Below are 13,852 nucleotides of genomic sequence, written 5' to 3' on the forward strand. Positions count from 1 at the left end.
GAAGAATCTATAGTGGTGATTCAGCAGGTGGCAGATCTGTCCCTGAAGAAGTCCAGTTATATAGCCCAAACTACCAGTGAGGGAAGCCTGCTCAAAGCTTCTGGGTCCCAGTCATGAAAAGACACCCTCTCAGTCATCATCATCATTATCATCATCACCACCACCATCATCATTAGCAGCAGCAACAGCACATATTATATTTCTTGTTTTTACAGATAATTTCCAAATGCTACTTAAAAGAACATTCAGTATATCATAATGGACTTTATCACACAGGGACCTATGTGCTTCCATCCTGAAAACGGTTAAAGTTTGGGCATCCTGGAAAAACAAGCAAATTCATTGATTATCACACACAGAGCACAACAATGGGTGAAAATACATTATCTATGCAAGAAAATGGGTAGAAAGTGAATTTGGGTTTCAGACAAAGAGTCCTATATCACACCATGAGACCACTGGAAGAAAGACAAGATACAAATGTAAGAAATAAATAAAGATTCAGTGGTTGAAAGGGCAGTTCTTGCTCCAGGTCGATTTGTCCAGGTTGTGAGTCTGTGTGCGCACATGGGTGCATTCTGTTTACATAAGATTGTGAACACACACACACATATATTAAAATGCTTTTCTTTTCTTTATTTTTTTCCTTGTAAAGCAGACTGATTTACCGTGAGGGATTTTCAATTTTTTGTCAATAATGCTTGAAGTGGTGTGTTTAGAGAAAGCCAGCTTAAATGGAATTGAATACAGTCATTTGAACTGATCTGATTTGCATGGGTAATATTGCATCCCCATGTAAAGCTGGATATAACCCTACTGTAAACAGTGAGATACTTCCAAGTAAATACCTTTAGGATTCTTCCTCTACAACCCAATCCTAGGTATGTGTACTAAGAAAACCGCTACCCTGCTGAGACCAAAGCTAAAATGTACATAGAATTGTAGCCATGTAGGCCAATATTTTTCATGTTCACTCAAAAGTAAATATTACTAATTTCACTGTGATGTAGTACCAACCATACCAAATTTGCCTAGATGAACTTAGATTTGTTTGGAAATAAATTTTAGGTTCATCTGCAGCATGCTAGAACTTCTGAAAGTTACCTTTTTGGATTACAGTTCTTAGAATGCCACAGCCTAGTTGAGGATGAGTGATTTCTAAGAGTTTTAGCCCAAAAAAGTAACTTTTTTCAAGCTCTTCTACTGCCACAGTATAATCACATATGTTTGTGTATCTGCTCTGTTGAAATAAGAAGTACTTCTAAATAAACATATATAGGATGAAGCTGCCTCTTTTCAGTACAGCATTTTATGGTTGCAGAAATCTACAGCCCCTTTCAATAATGGCAGAAAACTTAACTTGTATAAGTAGAAAATGTCAGCTATTTGAATCAGTTTCAGTCTCCATAAAAAAGTACGGTCTCTTCATGTTGACATTCTGCAGACTTTAACCATTAAAGTAAAACTGCTGTAACCTGAAATTCTCTTCCTAGTTGCTCTCCAAATCAGAAAAAAAATTCATTGGTTTCTTCATAAATATGCAAAAGAACTTGATTTTAAAAAATAAAAGAGGAACAAAAGGAAAAGAAAAGAAAACACACGCAACTAAGAAAAGCTGCTTTCAAATAGCTATAAATGTTATGAAGTTGGCCAAATTAGTAGACTTTAATGTACACATGAGTAATATAGTAATAGGAATCATAAAAATGTAAACTATGGCATTGTCTTTAATGTGAAAACATTACCAGCAAGTTTTAACTGAAATGAGTGAAAGTATAGCTTGCTCTTATAAGCCAAGCTATCATAGCCCATTAAAAAACAGAACATAGTATCTCCCACTGGCATGACGGTGCCACTGCTTTCTCTGTAGTTCTCTGAGACACAGGGGTGGTTCCCACTTGCGATTTACAACGCATTAAAATACACCGGTATCAGTTAAATCGATTCAAAATAACCCTGGTCTTATCCCACGTTCCAAATCACTTTTTTTTCTTCATTCTCATTTACCAATCGATTCGCTTTAAGTGATCCGCTTTCGTTCCTATTCAAATAAAACGGTGTATATATAAATCGGTTTTGGCCTTATTTCGTTCCCACTCACCATTTTGGGGCTGTCAATCAAAGCAACGTCGTCATAATGTCACTTTTAAATTTCGCGGTTTGTTATAAAAGAGCCAATGAGGAGGCGCTTAAAGTGCCTATGAGTCCTGCAATTATTCGTGGGGAAGGATGGTTGAGGGAGAGAAAACTGCCCAAAGCACTTTTGCTGCCTTGGAAGAAAGACCCCAGGCTGGGGGAGGCTACTGGCAAAGCGAATTTGGGGAGCCAAGCTGTTTCCAGAGAAACTATGGGGAAGGGTTTTGCAGGACAGCATCCCCTCTTCATGTCTCCCAAGACAGCCAGGGAGAATCCCTTCAGAGAACCCAGAGATCAATGGGAGAGGCTTCTTTTTAACATTTACATGAAACCGCTGAGAGAGATCATCCGGAGACATGGGGCATGGGGTTATCAGTACGCTGATGACACCCAAATAATTTTCTCTATGTCTCCGACTGATGCAGTGACCGGGGATGGCATCTCTCCTCTCGTGGCCTGTCTGGAGTCGGTAATGGGCTGGATGAGGGAAAACAGACTCAGCTTGAATTCAGAGAAAATGGAAGTACTTGTGATAGGTTCTCCTGGCCCAGGGATGGCGGTGGTTCCACCTGTCCTGAATGGGATCACGCTTCCCGTGAAGGACTCTGTACGCAGTCTGGGGGTGCTCCTTGACTCGTCGCTCCACCTCACATCTCAGGTGGATGCGACGGTCAGGAGCACCTGTTATCAGCTTCGGCTGATACGCCAGCTGCGTCCCTACCTGAGCCGGGGGGACCTAGAAACAGTGGTACACGCTCTGGTAACCTCTCGGTTGGATTTCTGCAATGCGCTCTACATGGGGCAACCCTTGTACCATACCCGGAAGCTGCAATTAGTGCAAAATATGGCAGCAAGACTGGTCACTAACATACCTAGGACCAGTCATATAACACCGGTCTTAAAAGACCTACATTGGCTGCCTATTCGCTTCCGGGCGCAATACAAGGTGTTGGTTATAACCTATAAAGCCCTAAATGGCTTGGGCCCAGAGTACTTAAAGGACCGCCTCTCTCTGTACAATCTGCCCCGCACACTCAGATCCACCGGGCAGCATCTGTTAAGAGTTCCGGAGGCTAGATTAGTTAATACCACCAGAAGGGCCTTTTCCACCTCAGCCCCTACCCTCTGGAACTCGCTGCCCATTGAGCTCCGTTCAGCAACCTCCCTGGCCCAATTTAAGAAGGGGCTGAAAACGTTCTTCTTCAAGCAGGCTTACCCCTGACTCTTTGCTCTACGCGCCCCCCTTTCCCCCCTCTGTTAGTAGCTTGTGATTTGGCACAAGTTCTTTTATTGTTTTATTGCACTGCTTTTAATCAGTATTGGATGTATGTATTATTGTTTTAACCGCCTGATGTTTCGAAGGGCGGTATATAAAATAAAGTTTTTATTATATTTTATATTATTATTATTTATTATTATTATTCTGGCAAAGCGAATTTGGGGAGCCAAGCTGTTTCCGAGAAACTATGAGGATGGGTTTTGCGGACAGCATCCTCTCTTGATGTCTCCCAAGACAGCCAGGGAGAATCCCTTCAGAGAGCCCAGAGATCAATGGAGAGGCTTCTGGCAAAGCGAATTTGGGGAGCCAAGCTGTTTCCAGGGAAACTATGAGGATGGGTTTTGCAGGACAGCATCCTCTCTTGATGTCTCCCAAGACAGCCAGGGAGAATCCCTTCAGAGAGCCCAGAGATCAATGGGAGAGGCTTCTGGCAAAGTGAATTTGGGGAGCTCAAGCTGTTTCCAGAGAAACTATGGGGATGGGTTTTGCAGGACAGCATCCCCTCTTCATGTCTCCCAAGACAGCCAGGGAGAATCCCTTCAGAGAGCCCAGAGATCAATGGGAGAGGCTTCTGGCAAAGTGAATTTGGGGAGCCAAGCTGTTTCCAGAGAAACTATGGGGATGGGTTTTGCAGGACAGGATCCCCTCTTCATGTCTCCCAAGACAGCCAGGGAGCATCCCTTCAGAGAGCCCAGAGATCAATGAAGGAGGCTGCTGGAAAAGCAGGGAAGGAGCACTCTTCCCAAAGATTCTCTTTCCAGGGTTGGAGGAGAAGGCAGATTCCGTTTGAGAAAGAGAGATGGAAAGGCTCTATCCCCCCCCCAATTGATCAGAGCCCTTCCCTGCCTGGGCGAGATCAGATGCCTCCTTGCGAGGAGGCTTCCCTTCCCTGCCTGGGCGAGATCAGAGCCCAAGCGGGCAGGGAATGCCTCTTCAAGAGGAGGCTTCCCTTCCTGCCTCTCCTCCATTAGAAATGGGCTCTTCCCACACAGAGGGGAGGTTGCAATCCACTGGGGGAAGCCTTGTAGTCCTTTGGCAGATGCAGGCACTTGAGCAGCCGGGACTTCAGGCGCTTAAAGCGCTGAAGAGATTAAGCGCCTGTAAACCATTAAAATAAAAATTTTTAAAAAATCCTTATCTCTTATTGAAAGACCACAGCGGACAAAGGGGTGAGGGAAGCAAAAATGGCGACAGCCACGACGGATGGGGACAGAAAGGGCGACTCCCCCCCAAGCCAGCCCATCGCGCTCCGCTCCTCCCATCCAGCTAACCCGATTTCAAAGGCTGTCGTTCCTATTTAAATGCTCCGATTCCTATCCCGATGCAAGGAAAAAGTGTAGGTTTGACCCTTCTATTTTTTTAACCCATGTTAAATGACGATAACACGAATCAAATAATAAACCGCTTTACGATTCGATTTTAGGTTGGAACGTTTGCGGGTTACTCTAGAACTGTTCTAGAATTAATTCGGTTTCCAATAGGAACGCCTCACCTTGGATTCGATTTGAATCCAGGCGTATCAACCAGTGGGAACCACCCCACAGTCATGTTGTTCTGCTCCAAAGGGGAAAGACAGGTTGCCCTGAATGGCAGAGAATGGGTCTCTGGGAGTCAAAGGAATGAATGGAGGGGGGCTTTTAATTTTAAAATCTCTCCTCAGTCTAGTACTCACTTTAGGACTGTGGGACCTTTTTGCTGTTGTTGTTGTTATTAACTGCCCTCGAGTCAATGTTGACCCTGTGGCTGAAGCATCTCCAAGACTCCTTTTCCTCTACTGCTCTGTCTAGTTCCTGCAAACTCATACCCATGACCTCCCTAATAGAGTCCATCCATCTAGCATGCAGCCTTTCTCTCTTTCTACTTCCCTCCACCTTTCCTAGCATTAGTTTTTTTTCAGTAAGTTGTGCCATCTCATGATATGTCCAAAGTATGACAGCCTCAGTTTGGTCATCTTGGCTTCCAGGGAGATTTCTAGATTGGTCTGCTCTAGGACCCGTTTGTTCATCTTTTTAGCTGTCCATGGCATCCTCAGCACTCTTGTCCAGCACCACATCTCAAATGAACTGACTTTCTTACCATCTTCTTTCTTAACTGGGGGACCTTTAGTTATGATTGTTCACTAGCAGTTATGTATTAGTTTTATATAGCTTAGAAACTCCTTAGTTCCTATACCTCACCTTGATGCTCTCTTGCTTTCCATCTGCTTTTTCTCTTTCCTTCTTCCCCATTTTCTATCACACTGGTGTCTCTCTCCTTCCATGCTTCAGCCTTTTTCTTACCCCCCCCCCCACCTCTCCCTTGCTTTCTTGGGTTTTTCTTGCTTTCCATCTCTCCAGCAACTGTTGGAAAACTTCAAGAGTCCTATAGAGGACAGCATCATATGGCTCTACCAAAGGCCCTGTGGAGTGTGAGGTGGGAGGGATCTCCAAGTCTGCTTCTAGCATTGCAGGATGAAGCACTCCTCCTTACTGAGATTCTGAGCCACCAGCAGTTGGTAGCAAGTAACCATAAAGAAAGTCCTCTCTTCTGTCCCCGTTGACGATGCCTTGTAGATGTAGCTCTACGTGAATTTTGCAAAACAAATAAATAAATAAATATCTAGGGGACTAAAATGTCTCATCTGCCTGGAAGTGGGTTAAATTATTTCTATTTCTGCCGGTTACTATAAGAACCCCTGTGTAATACAAAGAAGTCATGCCCAAGCTTGGTTATTTTTCTTTTCTCTTCAGGCTTTCTTTTCATTCTGCGTATTTTAAATTTTCAAGTTATGGGCAGGGGCAGTGTTATTTAATTGATCATATATAAGCAGCTCCAGAGCTTTTTTGGATGAAAAACAGTGTAAAAAATTTTCAGATAAATAAATAGCCATTCTGTTCATCACTGTTCAATCTTCCCAGATTGTACATGGCTGTGTTTTAAAAATGCAAAGTACTAGAAGGCTGATCTTTCCATAAAATATTTTTTTTACACAAAATCTCTTTTTCTGTAATTAGCAGTGATCTTCTACTGAAGAACTAGCCCTGCTTTGTAATATTCTTTAAAATGGACATGTTCCATCTCCTCCATAATCCCATTTTGCAAGAGGGAATTTAATCAATGTTGCTACAAGTATTCCCCCCCCCTTCTGCTGGAACGAAACACTGTGGTGGAGAGGGAAGAGGGTTAAGAAGTTAAACCCATGAGACAATGAAGCAGCAGCAAAAGCACCATGTTCTTTTTCATGGACATTGTTGTCTGAGTGGGATGGACTGTCAGTCAATAAGGCAGATGGACTATGACTCACGGGTGGCAATACAGAGAGTAGGAGCTTTGCCTGAGCTTTTTGCCTAAAGGCTGGCTCCTGCAACCAGATCCTGACAACTTCCCCACAGCGCTTTGCATGTTTCACTAATACATGCCAATGGGATTAGCATTAGGCAGCAATTACAAACTCTCCTTTGTGTGGCCCGCTCAGCTTTGATTTCTAAAGTCAACTAATGCCAGACTGTGCTCTCTGACTCTTTTGGGATGGAATTTGTAGTGGCTTTACAAAAAAAAAACCTTTCCATTTCCCATACTCTGGCAGCCCTGGGCATTAAGCCACATCCACTGGATCTAAGCTGACATATCTTCATAATCACTAGTGCAATGGTTCACTCTGAAATTGAAATGGAAGATTAGACAAACACATGGGACAACATTTCAGAATATTGATTTTATTTTAAATCTAGTGCATGAGTGGCTTCATGGGCCCCTTTTCTCCCCTTGGAAATCTCAGGGTGAGAGGGACACAAATACATGCAAAAATGGAATAGAACCAAAACCAAATGTGGCCAGAAGTCTACTTCTTGTTCTGAAAAACCATGAGGTACAAACATTTTAAATGATGGAATTTGTTATTCTTGAAGACTTTCAGAAACAATTCCCCCTTTTGGCCAGAAAAAGAATGATCTGGGGGAATCTGGGGGCATCTCGGATAACACAAAAATAGCCAACCTTGACCAAGGTCATCCAGTGGGTTTTCATAGTTGAGTAGGAATTCAATCATTCATCTCTCAGGCCTTGTCTGCATGGGTCATTTTCTTTCTGTTCAGATGATGCAAGGCCCAAAGCCCATTCTGGTGTCAGCAGTTCGGATGACATCTGGCATGTTCTGCACCAGAACTGGAGTTTAACAGCTTTGCAACAGGTTTTAAAATATATACCTGTTGCTCCAGATCTTCCAGGAAGATTTGGAGCCCTCTGTTCCTGCACCACTGGAACCACAGAAACCCATTCCATTGGGCCATCTGGTGTTTCCACCACCACCCAAGTCACTTGTTCTGAGGTCAGAACAAGGCACCCAACTGGGAGGGAGGGTTAGGCTAGGGTTTTGTGGCAATTAGCCCTGGTGGCGCAGTGGTTAAATGCCTGTACTGCAGCCACTCACTCAAAACCACAAGGTTGCAAGTTCAAGACCAGCAAAAGGGCTCAAGCTTGACTCAGGCTTGCATCCTTCTGAGGTCGCTAAAATGAGTACCCAGATTGTTGGGGGCAAATTAGCTCACAGTTGTAAACTATTTAGACACTGCTTAGGTGGTATGAAGCGGTATATAAATGAAGCTTGCTTGTTTATCGTTTTATCGTTGTGTATTGTATAATTATGTTGTTACCCACCTCAATCCCCAAAACGGAAGAGGTGGGATATAAATAAATATTTCATTTCAGTTCATTAGGCAAGTCATACTCTCTCAGTCTCTGAAAAAAGTAAAGCCAAACTCCTCCTGAACAAATTTTGCTAAGAAAACTCATGATAGGTTTGACTTAGGGTTGCTATAGGTCAGAAAAAAAGACACACAGCAACATGTGGTCCACAGTCAAATAGTTCTAACTTCCAGGAAATTCTTCTTTAGGTTTAGTTGGAATCTCCTTTCTTTTCATTTGAATTCATTTGTTTGGGAGGTACCCTCTGGAGCCACTACAAACAATCATGTTTCATCTTCCATGTGGTAGCTCTTCAAATATTTGAAGATGACTATTGTATTGCCTGATAAGTTCTCCTGAGGGTCGCCATAAGTCGGGAACTACTTAAAGGCACGCAATGCACAAGCATTGCATTGCATCTTGATCTTCTCTCTCACACCTGAACACATGCACACAATGTTTGCGCTGAGGGATCCTGCCAAAGGCCACACTCATCTATTTTGGCCCTCAAATCTAATTCACTTCCTCTGGACCTTTAGAGATGTACTAAGGATAAGTTTAAGTTCGCAGTGAAATCCATGTGCCTTGAGTCTGTGTCCATTTGTGTGGATCACACTCATAGCTGAATTAGCTTAATTCAGTGTATAAAATTAATTAGCTTAATTCAGTGTATAACATTTTGGCTTTGGGTTTAAAAAGAAAGAATCTTGCCTTCATATACAACAGCTCAACAAGGCGCACTGTCAAGGCACAGGACTACATCTCTATTTATCCCATGGTCCTTCCCCCTCCATCTTTTAAAAAACCTTTTACACAGTGGGAATCAACCAAACCTACCTTAAACTGGTAATTTAATCCTGGTTCCATAAAATGGAAGCCTTTCTGGAACAAACAAGTTGTTCTTCACAGCTTGGATGTATATGAAAGCTGTCACAAATTAACTATTTCAAAAGAAAATGTAAACAAGATCTTATTGCATCCACAAGCATGTTCAACTGGAAATAAGCAATTGGGCTTAATTTCAATATCTGTATCTGAAAGAACATATGCGTTTCCTCTGTTTAGTTCTGATAACTAAGGTTTTTAAACCCTTTCAGCTAAGTCAAATCCCACAGCTCAGCTGACCTATCCCAGATGAGGTGAAGTTGAAGGCTTTCATGGCCGGCATAGCCCGAAAAACCCACAAAAAACTATCCCAGATGACTTTTCACATTACACAGTTACTGTGCTGTGATTCCACTTTAACTACTATGTTTCTATCCTATGGAATCCTGGAACTTGTAGTTGGTGAGGCACTATAGCTCTTTGTTTGATAATACCCCACCCTAAACTGAAAATCCCAGAATTCCATGGGATGGAACCATGTCAATTAAAGTGGAATCAAAGTGCTGTGTCTTTGGAAATACTAACATGCAAATTATTTCCTTGAAAGGAAGCAAAGGGCATCTGAGGATGCATCTACACTGTAGAAATAATGTGGTTTGACATCCTATGGAATCCTGGGGTTTGTGGTTTTACATGGTCTTTAGCCTTCTCTGCCAAAGAGTGCTGGTGCCTCGCAAAACTACAAATCCCAGAATTATGTATGGTAGAGCCATGAGAGTTACAGTGGTATCAAACTGCATTATTTCTACAGTGTAGATGCACCCTAAAAGTCTCTTATAGCCAAACTTAAACTGTTATTCCTAGAGTTCAGAAATAGTAAGTTGCCTGTATCAAATTACAGTCTGCCTTTTTATCTAGAATTTTTTTACCCAAGGATTCAAGAATACGTAGATTGAAAATATTCTAAAATATATAAATTCCAAAAAGGAAATCTTGATTTTGCCATTTTATTTAAGGGACACCATTTTACTAGGCCATTGAATTTAATGTGACTTGAGCATCCATGGATTTTGGTATCCATAGGGGGCCTGGAACTAAAGCCCAATGGTTACTAAGGGCCCACTCTACTTTCTTAGTTAACAAGGTTAGAATGAAAGTAACAACAAGAGTGAGAATGAAGTTACTACATTTGATGTAATCAGTAATGGTTTCTAGTTACATTTTATAATTACTTTTAAAGGGCTTTTTTGAGTTTGATCCAGTTTTGTTATTAATCCTATGAGTTTTTAGCAACAGAAAAGTAACTAAATATGTCACAGAGCTAACTTCTTTTTAACTGTGAAATAAATAATGACACTGGGATACTTTTCAGACATTGCAACAAGTGATGGGAATAAATTACTTTTTAAAAGCAATTTTTTAAAGCCCTGAGCAAGACTATGGAATTCCTCTTCAAAACGCATGGTGTAATCATTTATCTGTTTTGTGCTTAATAAAATACTTGGAAATGATTGAAAGAGAGGCTGAGACCCCAACTATTTCTCTCTCTAAACCCATCTTAAATCTCTGTGTGTCTATGATGTCCTATTTTGAAAAGAAAAGAAAAATCACACACAAGAAGGAATCTTTCTGTAGCTTATGCATCAAGGCGAAGCTTTTCTGTCAGACTTCCGCCATCCTTTTTTATGGTATGTTTTGATGTTATCTCTATTGTCTTGGTGAACTCCCAACAGAGTAATTAAAGGCCATCATTTAAGGGCTCTTCTCTCCTCAAGTAGCATGGATTTCAGATTTCAAAGTCATAAAATTCTGGTATGGTCCTTCTCACACAACCCTTGGAGAGAGGGCTTATGCATATTTTAATGATTATGGACATGAACAGCTATGGTTAAGCACTTATTCAGACATGGATATACCATTTCTGATCTCGCGGTTCTTGTACTAATGGAAAGCTTATATGATTTCATTCAAAGACCAGACTGTAGAGAAGTTACAATAGTGATGTAGAGATAAGTTCTTTTATGTTTATATAAACATAAAACAACATATCTCTCCATCACTATAATAACTTCTCTTATATATATGTAATGTTTGTTTGTTTTAAACTTTTCTTTTGAAAAATGTCTCCCAAGAAATGGAATAAATGGTACAAATAAAGATAGATAAACACAATAGGGTGGAAATTTGACTGCTTTTTTAGATTTAAGGGCTTGTCTAGCTGTACAGTAAAGGTCTATTTTAATTGTACATTTTATTCCGTGTTGTTGTAAGATGCCTTGAGCCTCATTTTTCATAGAAAGCCAGGACATCAACATAATAAATAAATACATGTCCTTTATGTTTTAATCTGTGTCTGTTTTTAATTGCACTTTTTAATTCAATATTACTTCAGTGCCTTTTATGGACAAAAGGTGGAGTACAAATCTAATAATCAAGTGTGTGTGTGTGTGTGTGCTTTCATGTCACTTGTCACTTTATGACAAACCTTGTCAGAACACATTAAATATCTGAAGAAGTGTTTAGGTAATACATATTACTTTGTTAACAGTGCTGTCTGACGTAGAGTTTTAAGAGCTTTTAACTTCTTAAATTGGATTTTTTTACATTAGTGTGATTTGTTTTAATACTGTAATAAGTTATTCTATTTTAATCCTCATTTTTTAATGATATTAATTGTATTGTTCTTTTAAATTGTGAGCTGCTTTGAGTCCCAATTTTTGGGGTAAAGTGGTATAGTAGTAGTAGTAGTAGTAATAGAGTTATCAAAGAAATAGTAGCAGGGGGTTGGACTGGATGGCCCTTGTGGTCTCTTTCAACTCTATGTTTCTATGATTCTTACCCTTCTAAATTAAGCTATCTAGCATCCAAAACCAGGTTACTTCTTTTGGTACATGGCGTAAAACATCCAAATAAACCACTCAATCTCTCCAACCCTAGCAGTCCTGTCAGAACAACAATAAATTGAAGAACCAGCCATTTTCTACCATATCACAAAAACACAAACCCATTACCTTATGCTGGTAGCCCCCCCCCTTGATTTCTCATCCAAGCACTAAATAGGGCTGAACCTGCCTAGGTTCCAAGATCTGATAAGATCTTGTGCCTTTAGGCCACCATCAAATATTAAGAGTAAAATATTTAAAAGCATGACATCAATCACATATACAGTGAGCCCTTGGTATCCGTCAGGATTTGGCACCAGGATCCTCCATAGATACCAAAATCCATGGATACTCAAGCCCCATTAAATACAACACTAATAATAATAATAATAATAATAATAATAATAATAATAATAATTTTTTATTTATATTTTCCTGCCTCTACCTGTGGATCGAGGCGGGATCACAGCATAAAAACATACACAATGGTGTAATAAAATGGTGTCCCTTGTAAAAATTGTACAAAATGGCAAAATCAAGGTTTTGTTTATATTACAGTCATCCCTCCTGATTCACATTATTGTCATTCGTGTCCCTCAGTATTTCATGGATGGCAAGCCAGAAGGGACGTAAGGGTGTGTGTGCTCAAGGTGCATGAATGTGCTACACCACGCATGGGATTGCGCCCCCATTAACTACAATGGGGCTCCAACATTGACAATTTTCCCAATTCATGGGGGGGGGGAGTCCAGAATGGATCCCCCGCAAATCAGAGGGGACAACTGGGTATATATACCCAGAGAGAGAGGGAGGGAGAGAGAGAACACTCGTCCATCCCAATTCACAGGGGAAATAGTGCAGATGTTCAAGCTGCTGCATGCCCGCCACAGGCAGACACATCATTTTGTGCCTCCTCATTTGCCATCTGCAAAGGACCAAAACTCCAGGTCTATGAACAGGGAGGGATGAGTGTATTTTCAAGCCCTGGATGACAGAATCTATGGAAACTGGGAATATGGAGGGCCAAATGTTATAGGCACCAGGAATACCCTAGGCATGCCATTGTAGAAGGCATTTTAAAACTGAGTGCCATCTTTCAAAAGTACTTCTTCCAATTTACTATTTGCCTCCCTTTATTTTGTGGAACACTTCAGAGAAAGGTCTTTGAAGATGATCTTAAGATCTAGGCAGGTATACAGTCCTTCAGGTAACCAAACCCTATTGAATGTAGAATACAGTAATTCAATTTGCTGTCTCCCCCTGTGAAGGCATTCATAAACCACAATTTTAAACCATGTTTCATTTAGCTAGTGTGGGGCAGGAAAAACATGACCACCATTTCTTCTAGCCAAGCTAAAAATAACTTGACATCTGGTTATATACTGTCTTTTTGCAAATGGCAATCAAGGTTGACTGAAGAAGATGAAGGAACAAGGGCCCAGAGTCAGTGAACTGTTCACTCAGGTTGCTGCCCATTCTGTGCCGTAAGCAAGAGGGTAAATCCTGTCTTTAGCTATGTGAGATGAAAAGTCTATTTGAAGTTAAAGTCTGTGGCTGCTTTTTTCACAGTAAATTGACCTTGTATGGCACTGCCAATGTCATAATGCTCAGCTTTATCTTGGCTGAGAGAGAGAGAGGGAGAGAGAAAATCGCAAAACCGCTTCTGCATGATTAGTTCTGCCACTTCAAACGTGTTTCTTCCGAGTTGGCTTCCTCACTTAGTGCTAGAGATACATGCCTCTGGGAAACTCTAATCTTCTTTGGAACGTCTGAGATTTCAGTAACCCTTTACACACCAAACTCAAACACCAAACTCTGGAGTGACTCCTCAAGATAACTTTCAAAAGTGTGATGCAAATTGCCTTAGGAAATGTATTTATCATTTAGTTAGTTAATTTTCACCACCACTCTTTCCACAAACTAAAGCATGATGGGGGAAACTAACAATCCAATATTTTTAAAAGAAGATCTTGATTGAAACATGTCATCAGCAAATACAGTAAAGGCACAACTGTGGTATTGCAGCTGAAGAAGTGGATTTATATCCATGAAGGCTCATGCTAAAATA

The sequence above is a fragment of the Sceloporus undulatus genome, chromosome 2 (assembly GCF_019175285.1).
Source record: "Sceloporus undulatus isolate JIND9_A2432 ecotype Alabama chromosome 2, SceUnd_v1.1, whole genome shotgun sequence".
NCBI lineage: Eukaryota > Metazoa > Chordata > Lepidosauria > Squamata > Phrynosomatidae > Sceloporus > Sceloporus undulatus.